This window comes from Rhopalosiphum padi, unplaced genomic scaffold (genome assembly GCF_020882245.1).
Source record: "Rhopalosiphum padi isolate XX-2018 unplaced genomic scaffold, ASM2088224v1 scaffold1, whole genome shotgun sequence".
Classification (NCBI taxonomy): domain Eukaryota; kingdom Metazoa; phylum Arthropoda; class Insecta; order Hemiptera; family Aphididae; genus Rhopalosiphum; species Rhopalosiphum padi.
This window is the reverse complement of record NW_026869996.1, coordinates 4,949,791-4,959,729: the sequence shown is the minus strand read 5'-3', so window position 1 is coordinate 4,959,729 and position 9,939 is coordinate 4,949,791.

Genomic DNA, 9,939 nt, shown 5'->3' with positions numbered 1-9,939 from the left:
ATGGGGTTTTTTAAAGAATTAATGGTTTTTTTTTATAAATTTTAAGGAAACTTCTAGTTTTTAATAATTTATAATGGGGGTTACTATGGAAAAATGTTAAATTTAATTTATTTGATGGATATAAATTGGTTATTATGGGGGATTGTTAAGAAATTATTGTTATTTTTAAGGATTTTTATTAAATTTTAAGGAAACTTCTAGTTTTTAATAATTTATAATGGGGTTTAGTATGGAAAAATGTTAAATTTAATTTATTTGATGGATTTAAATTGGTTTTTTATGGGGTTTTTTAAAGAATTAATGGTTTTTTTATTAAATTTTAAGGAAACTTCTAGTTTTTAATAATTTATAATGGGGGTTACTATGGAAAAATGTTAAATTTAATTTATTAGTTGCATTTAAATCGGTTATTATGGGGGATTGTTAAGGAATTATTGTTATTTTTAAGGATTTTTATTAAATTTTAAGGAAAACTTCTAGTTTTTAATAATTTATAATGGGGGTTAGTATTGAAAAATGTTAAATTTAATTTTTTGATGGATTTAAATTGGTTTTTAATGGGGTTTTTTTGATGAAATAATGGTTTTTTTTAATAAATTTTAAGGAAATTTCTGGTTTTTAATAATTTATTATGGGGTTTTGTTAAGGAAAAATGTTAAATTTAATTTATTTGATGGATTTAAATTGGTTTTTTATGGGGTTTTTTAAAGAATTAATGGTTTTTTTTATAAATTTTAAGGAAACTTCTAGTTTTTAATAATTTATAATGGGGGTTACTATGGAAAAAATGTTAAATTTAATTTATTAGTTGCATTTAAATCGGTTATTATGGGGGATTGTTAAGGAATTATTGTTATTTTTAAGGATTTTTTATTAAATTTTAAGGAAAACTTCTAGTTTTTAATAATTTATAATGGGGGTTAGTATTGAAAAATGTTAAATTTAATTTATTTGATGGATTTAAATTGGTTTTTATGGGGTTTTTTTGATGAAATAATGGTTTTTTTAATAAATTTTAGGAAATTTCTGGTTTTTAATAATTTATTATGGGGTTTTGTTGAGGAAAAATGTTAAATTTAATTTATTTGATGGATTTAAATTGGTTTTTTATGGGGTTTTTTTGATGAATTAATGGTTTTTTTGAATAAATTTTAAGGAAACTTCTAGTTTTTAATAATTTATAATGGGGGTTAGTATTGAAAAATGTTAAATTTAATTTATTTGATGGATTTAAATTGGTTTTTATGGGGTTTTTTGATGAAATAATGGTTTTTTTAATAAATTTTAAGGAAATTTCTGGTTTTTAATAATTTATTATGGGGTTTTGTTAAGGAAAAATGTTAAATTTAATTTATTTGATGGATTTAAATTGGTTTTTATGGAGTTTTTTGATGAATTAATGGTTTTTTGAATAAATTTTAAGGAAATTTCTGGTTTTTAATAATTTATTATGGGGGTTAGTATAGAAAAATGTTAAATTTAATTTATTTGATGGATTTAAATCGGTTATTATGGGGTTTTTTGATGAATTAATGGTATTTTTAATAAATTTTAAGGAAATTTCTGGTTTTTAATAATTTATTATGGGGTTTTGTTGAGGAAAAATGTTAAATTTAATTTATTTGATGGATTTAAATTGGTTTTTATGGGGTTTTTTGATGAATTAATGGTTTTTTGAATAAATTTTAAGGAAATTTATGGTTTTTAATAATTTATTATTGGGGTTTGTTAAGGAAAAATGTTAAATTTAATTTATTTGATGGATTTAAATTGGTTTTTATGGGGTTTTTTAAAGAATTAATGGTTTTTTTTATAAATTTTAAGGAAACTTCTGGTTTTTAATAATTTATTATGGGGTTTTGTTGAGGAAAAATGTTAAATTTAATTTATTTGATGGATTTAAATTGGTTTTTATGGGGTTTTTTGATGAATTAATGGTTTTTTGAATAAATTTTAAGGAAATTTATGGTTTTTAATAATTTATTATGGGGGTTTGTTGAGGAAAAATGTTAAATTTAATTTATTTGATGGATTTAAATTGGTTATTATGGGGGATTGTTAAGAAATTATTGTTATTTTTAAGGATTTTTATTAAATTTTAAGGAAACTTCTAGTTTTTAATAATTTATAATGGGGGTTAGTATGGAAAAATGTTAAATTTAATTTATTTAATGGATTTAAATTGGTTTTTATGGGGTTTTTGATGAAATATAGGTTTTTTTAATAAATTTTAAGGAAATTTCTGGTTTTTAATAATTTATTATGGGGTTTTGTTGAGGAAAAATGTTAAATTTAATTTATTTGATGGATTTAAATTGGTTTTTATGGGGTTTTTTTAAAGAATTAATGGTTTTTTATATAAATTTTAAGGAAACTTCTAGTTTTTAATAATTTATAATGGGGGTTACTATGGAAAAAATGTTAAATTTAATTTATTAGTTGGATTTAAATCGGTTATTATGGGGGATTGTTAAGGAATTATTGTTATTTTTAAGGATTTTTATTAAATTTTAAGGAAATTTCTAGTTTTTAATAATTTATAATGGGGGTTACTATGGAAAAATGTTAAATTTAATTTATTAGTTGGATTTAAATCGGTTATTATGGGGTTTGTTAAGGAATTATTGTTATTTTTAAGGATTTTTATTAAATTTTAAGGAAACTTCTAGTTTTTAATAATTTTTAATGGGGGTTAGTATGGAAAAATTTAAATTTAATTTATTTGATGGATTTAAATTGGTTTTTATGGGGTTTTTTTGATGAAATAATGGTTTTTTTAATAAATTTTAAGAAATTTCTGGTTTTTAATAATTTATTATGGGGTTTTGTTGAGGAAAAAATGTTAAATTTAATTTATTTGATGGATTTAAATTGGTTTTTATGGGGTTTTTTTGATGAATTAATGGTTTTTTGAATAAATTTTAAGGAAATTTATGGTTTTTAATAATTTATTATGGGGGTTTGTTGAGGAAAAATGTTAAATTTAATTTATTTGATGGATTTAAATTGGTTATTATGGGGGATTGTTAAGAAATTATTGTTATTTTTAAGGATTTTTATTAAATTTTAAGGAAAACTTCTAGTTTTTAATAATTTATAATGGGGGGTTAGTATTGAAAAATGTTAAATTTAATTTTTTTGATGGATTTAAATTGGTTTTTAATGGGGTTTTTTGATGAAATAATGGTTTTTTTAATAAATTTTAAGGAAATTTCTGGTTTTTAATAATTTATTATGGGGTTTTTGTTAAGGAAAAATGTTAAATTTAATTTATTTGATGGATTTAAATTGGTTTTTATGGGGTTTTTTAAAGAATTAATGGTTTTTTTTTATAAATTTTAAGGAAACTTCTAGTTTTTAATAATTTATAATGGGGGTTACTATGGAAAAATGTTAAATTTAATTTATTAGTTGCATTTAAATCGGTTATTATGGGGGATTGTAAAGGAATTATTGTTATTTTTAAGGATTTTTATTAAATTTTAAGGAAAACTTCTAGTTTTTAATAATTTATAATAGGGGTTAGTATTGAAAAATGTTAAATTTAATTTATTTGATGGATTTAAATTGGTTTTTATGGGGTTTTTTGATGAAATAATGGTTTTTTTAATAAATTTTAAGGAAATTTCTGGTTTTTAATAATTTATTATGGGGTTTTGTTGAGGAAAAATGTTAAATTTAATTTATTTGATGGATTTAAATTGGTTTTTATGGGGTTTTTTGATGAATTAATGGTTTTTTGAATAAATTTTAAGGAAACTTCTAGTTTTTAATAATTTATAATGGGGGTTAGTATTGAAAAATGTTAAATTTAATTTATTTGATGGATTTAAATTGGTTTTTATGGGTTTTTTTGATGAAATAATGGTTTTTTTAATAAATTTTAAGGAAATTTCTGGTTTTTAATAATTTATTATGGGGTTTTGTTAAGGAAAAATGTTAAATTTAATTTATTTGATGGATTTAAATTGGTTTTTTATGGAGGTTTTTTGATGAATTAATGGTTTTTTGAATAAATTTTAAGGAAATTTCTGGTTTTTAATAATTTATTATGGGGGTTAGTATAGAAAAATGTTAAATTTAATTTATTTGATGGATTTAAATCGGTTATTATGGGGTTTTTTGATGAATTAATGGTATTTTTAATAAATTTTAAGGAAATTTCTGGTTTTTAATAATTTATTATGGGGTTTTGTTGAGGAAAAATGTTAAATTTAATTTATTTGATGGATTTAAATTGGTTTTTTATGGGGTTTTTTGATGAATTAATGGTTTTTTGAATAAATTTTAAGGAAATTTATGGTTTTTAATAATTTTATTATTGGGGTTTGTTAAGGAAAAATGTTAAATTTAATTTATTTGATGGATTTAAATTGGTTTTTATGGGGTTTTTTGATGAAAAAATGGTTTTTTTTTAAAATTTTAAGGAAATTTCTGGTTTTTAATAATTTATTATGGGGTTTTGTTAAGGAAAAATGTTAAATTTAATTTATTTGATGGATTAAAATTGGTTTATATGGGGTTTTTTGATGAATTAATGGTATTTTTAATAAATTTTAAGGAAATTTATGGTTTTTAATAATTTATTATTGGGGTTTGTTAAGGAAAAATGTTAAATTTAATTTATTTGATGGATTAAAATTGGTTTATATGGGGTTTTTTGATGAATTAATGGTATTTTTAATAAATTTTAAGGAAATTTATGGTTTTTAATAATTTATTATGGGGTTTTGATAAGGAAAAATGTTAAATTTAATTTATTTGATGGATTTAAATTGGTTTTTATGGGGTTTTTTAAAGAATTAATGGTTTTTTTTTATAAATTTTAAGGAAACTTCTAGTTTTTAATAATTTATAATGGGGGTTAGTATGGAAAAATGTTAAATTTAATTTTTTTAATGGATTTAAATTGGTTTTTATGGGGTTTTTGATGAAATATAGGTTTTTTTAATAAATTTTAAGGAAATTTCTGGTTTTTAATAATTTATTATGGGGTTTTGTTGAGGAAAAATGTTAAATTTAATTTATTTGATGGATTTAAATTGGTTTTTATGGGGTTTTTTGATGAATTAATGGTTTTTTGAATAAATTTTAAGGAAATTTATGGTTTTTAATAATTTATTATGGGGGTTACTATGGAAAAATGTTAAATTTAATTTATTTGATGGATTTAAATTGGTTTTTATGGGGTTTTTTGATGAATTAATGGTTTTTTGAATAAATTTTAAGGAAATTTATGGTTTTTAATAATTTATTATGGGGGTTTGTTGAGGAAAAATGTTAAATTTAATTTATTTGATGGATTTAAATTGGTTATTATGGGGGATTGTTAAGAAATTATTGTTATTTTTAAGGATTTTTATTAAATTTTAAGGAAACTTCTAGTTTTTAATAATTTATAATGGGGGTTAGTATGGAAAAATGTTAAATTTAATTTATTTAATGGATTTAAATTGGTTTTTATGGGGTTTTTGATGAAATATAGGTTTTTTTAATAAATTTTAAGGAAATTTCTGGTTTTTAATAATTTATTATGGGGTTTTGTTGAGGAAAAATGTTAAATTTAATTTATTTGATGGATTTAAATTGGTTTTTTATGGGGTTTTTTAAAGAATTAATGGTTTTTTATATAAATTTTAAGGAAACTTCTAGTTTTTTAATAATTTATAATGGGGGTTACTATGGAAAAATGTTAAATTTAATTTATTAGTTGGATTTAAATCGGTTATTATGGGGGATTGTTAAGGAATTATTGTTATTTTTAAGGATTTTTATTAAATTTTAAGGAAATTTCTAGTTTTTAATAATTTATAATGGGGGTTACTATGGAAAAATGTTAAATTTAATTTATTAGTTGGATTTAAATCGGTTATTATGGGGTTTGTTAAGGAATTATTGTTATTTTTAAGGATTTTTATTAAATTTTAAGGAAACTTCTAGTTTTTAATAATTTTTAATGGGGGTTAGTATGGAAAAATTTAAATTTAATTTATTTGATGGATTTAAATTGGTTTTTATGGGGTTTTTTGATGAAATAATGGTTTTTTTTAATAAATTTTAAGGAAATTTCTGGTTTTTAATAATTTATTATGGGGTTTTGTTGAGGAAAAATGTTAAATTTAATTTATTTGATGGATTTAAATTGGTTTTTATGGGGTTTTTTTGATGAATTAATGGTTTTTTGAATAAATTTTAAGGAAATTTATGGTTTTTAATAATTTATTATGGGGGTTTGTTGAGGAAAAATGTTAAATTTAATTTATTTGATGGATTTAAATTGGTTATTATGGGGGATTGTTAAGAAATTATTGTTATTTTTAAGGATTTTTATTAAATTTTAAGGAAAACTTCTAGTTTTTAATAATTTATAATGGGGGTTAGTATTGAAAAATGTTAAATTTAATTTTTTTGATGGATTTAAATTGGTTTTTAATGGGGTTTTTTTTGATGAAATAATGGTTTTTTTAATAAATTTTAAGGAAATTTCTGGTTTTTAATAATTTATTATGGGGTTTTGTTAAGGAAAAATGTTAAATTTAATTTATTTGATGGATTTAAATTGGTTTTTATGGGGTTTTTTTAAAGAATTAATGGTTTTTTTTTATAAATTTTAAGGAAACTTCTAGTTTTTAATAATTTATAATGGGGGTTACTATGGAAAAATGTTAAATTTAATTTATTAGTTGCATTTAAATCGGTTATTATGGGGGATTGTTAAGGAATTATTGTTATTTTTAAGGATTTTTATTAAATTTTAAGGAAAACTTCTAGTTTTTAATAATTTATAATAGGGGTTAGTATTGAAAAATGTTAAATTTAATTTATTTGATGGATTTAAATTGGTTTTTATGGGGTTTTTTGATGAAATAATGGTTTTTTTAATAAATTTTAAGGAAATTTCTGGTTTTTAATAATTTATTATGGGGTTTTGTTGAGGAAAAATGTTAAATTTAATTTATTTGATGGATTTAAATTGGTTTTTATGGGGTTTTTTGATGAATTAATGGTTTTTTTGAATAAATTTTAAGGAAACTTCTAGTTTTTAATAATTTATAATGGGGGTTAGTATTGAAAAATGTTAAATTTAATTTATTTGATGGATTTAAATTGGTTTTTATGGGGTTTTTTGATGAAATAATGGTTTTTTTTAATAAATTTTAAGGAAATTTCTGGTTTTTAATAATTTATTATGGGGTTTTGTTAAGGAAAAATGTTAAATTTAATTTATTTGATGGATTTAAATTGGTTTTTATGGAGTTTTTTGATGAATTAATGGTTTTTTGAATAAATTTTAAGGAAATTTCTGGTTTTTAATAATTTATTATGGGGGTTAGTATAGAAAAATGTTAAATTTAATTTATTTGATGGATTTAAATCGGTTATTATGGGGTTTTTTTGATGAATTAATGGTATTTTTAATAAATTTTAAGGAAATTTCTGGTTTTTAATAATTTATTATGGGGTTTTGTTGAGGAAAAATGTTAAATTTAATTTATTTGATGGATTTAAATTGGTTTTTATGGGGTTTTTTGATGAATTAATGGTTTTTTGAATAAATTTTAAGGAAATTTATGGTTTTTAATAATTTATTATTGGGGTTTGTTAAGGAAAAATGTTAAATTTAATTTATTTGATGGATTTAAATTGGTTTTTATGGGGTTTTTTGATGAAAAAATGGTTTTTTTTTTTAAATTTTAAGGAAATTTCTGGTTTTTAATAATTTATTATGGGGTTTTGTTAAGGAAAAATGTTAAATTTAATTTATTTGATGGATTAAAATTGGTTTTATATGGGGTTTTTTGATGAATTAATGGTATTTTTAATAAATTTTAAGGAAATTTATGGTTTTTAATAATTTATTATTGGGGTTTGTTAAGGAAAAATGTTAAATTTAATTTATTTGATGGATTAAAATTGTTTTATATGGGGTTTTTTGATGAATTAATGGTATTTTTAATAAATTTTAAGGAAATTTATGGTTTTTAATAATTTATTATGGGGTTTTGATAAGGAAAAATGTTAAATTTAATTTATTTGATGGATTTAAATTGGTTTTTATGGGGTTTTTTAAAGAATTAATGGTTTTTTTTTATAAATTTTAAGGAAACTTCTAGTTTTTAATAATTTATAATGGGGGTTAGTATGGAAAAATGTTAAATTTAATTTTTTTAATGGATTTAAATTGGTTTTTATGGGGTTTTTGATGAAATATAGGTTTTTTTAATAAATTTTAAGGAAATTTCTGGTTTTTAATAATTTATTATGGGGTTTTGTTGAGGAAAAATGTTAAATTTAATTTATTTGATGGATTTAAATTGGTTTTTATGGGGTTTTTTGATGAATTAATGGTTTTTTTGAATAAATTTTAAGGAAATTTATGGTTTTTAATAATTTATTATGGGGGTTTGTTGAGGAAAAATGTTAAATTTAATTTATTTGATGGATTTAAATTGGTTATTATGGGGGATTGTTAAGAAATTATTGTTATTTTTAAGGATTTTTATTAAATTTTAAGGAAACTTCTAGTTTTTAATAATTTATAATGGGGGTTAGTATGGAAAAATGTTAAATTTAATTTATTTAATGGATTTAAATTGGTTTTTTATGGGGTTTTTGATGAAATATAGGTTTTTTTTAATAAATTTTAAGGAAATTTCTGGTTTTTAATAATTTATTATGGGGTTTTGTTGAGGAAAAATGTTAAATTTAATTTATTTGATGGATTTAAATTGGTTTTTATGGGGTTTTTTAAAGAATTAATGGTTTTTTTATATAAATTTTAAGGAAACTTCTAGTTTTTAATAATTTATAATGGGGGTTACTATGGAAAAATGTTAAATTTAATTTATTAGTTGGATTTAAATCGGTTATTATGGGGGATTGTTAAGGAATTATTGTTATTTTTAAGGATTTTTATTAAATTTTAAGGAAATTTCTAGTTTTTAATAATTTATAATGGGGGTTACTATGGAAAAATGTTAAATTTAATTTATTAGTTGGATTTAAATCGGTTATTATGGGGTTTGTTAAGGAATTATTGTTATTTTTAAGGATTTTTATTAAATTTTAAGGAAACTTCTAGTTTTTAATAATTTTTAATGGGGGTTAGTATGGAAAAATTTAAATTTAATTTATTTGATGGATTTAAATTGGTTTTTATGGGGTTTTTTTGATGAAATAATGGTTTTTTTAATAAATTTTAAGGAAATTTATGGTTTTTAATAATTTATTATGGGGGTTTGTTGAGGAAAAATGTTAAATTTAATTTATTTGATGGATTTAAATTGGTTTTTATGGGGTTTTTTGATGAATTAATGGTTTTTTGAATAAATTTTAAGGAAATTTATGGTTTTTAATAATTTATTATGGGGGTTTGTTGAGGAAAAATGTTAAATTTAATTTATTTGATGGATTTAAATTGGTTATTATGGGGGATTGTTAAGAAATTATTGTTATTTTTAAGGATTTTTATTAAATTTTAAGGAAACTTCTAGTTTTTAATAATTTATAATGGGGGTTAGTATGGAAAAATGTTAAATTTAATTTATTTAATGGATTTAAATTGGTTTTTATGGGGTTTTTGATGAAATATAGGTTTTTTTAATAAATTTTAAGGAAATTTCTGGTTTTTAATAATTTATTATGGGGTTTTGTTGAGGAAAACTGTTAAATTTAATTTATTTGATGGATTTAAATTGGTTTTTATGGGGTTTTTTAAAGAATTAATGGTTTTTTTTATAAATTTTAAGGAAACTTCTAGTTTTTAATAATTTATAATGGGGGTTACTATGGAAAAATGTTAAATTTAATTTATTAGTTGGATTTAAATCGGTTATTATGGGGGATTGTTAAGGAATTATTGTTATTTTTAAGGATTTTTATTAAATTTTAAGGAAATTTCTAGTTTTTAATAATTTATAATGGGGGTTACTATGGAAA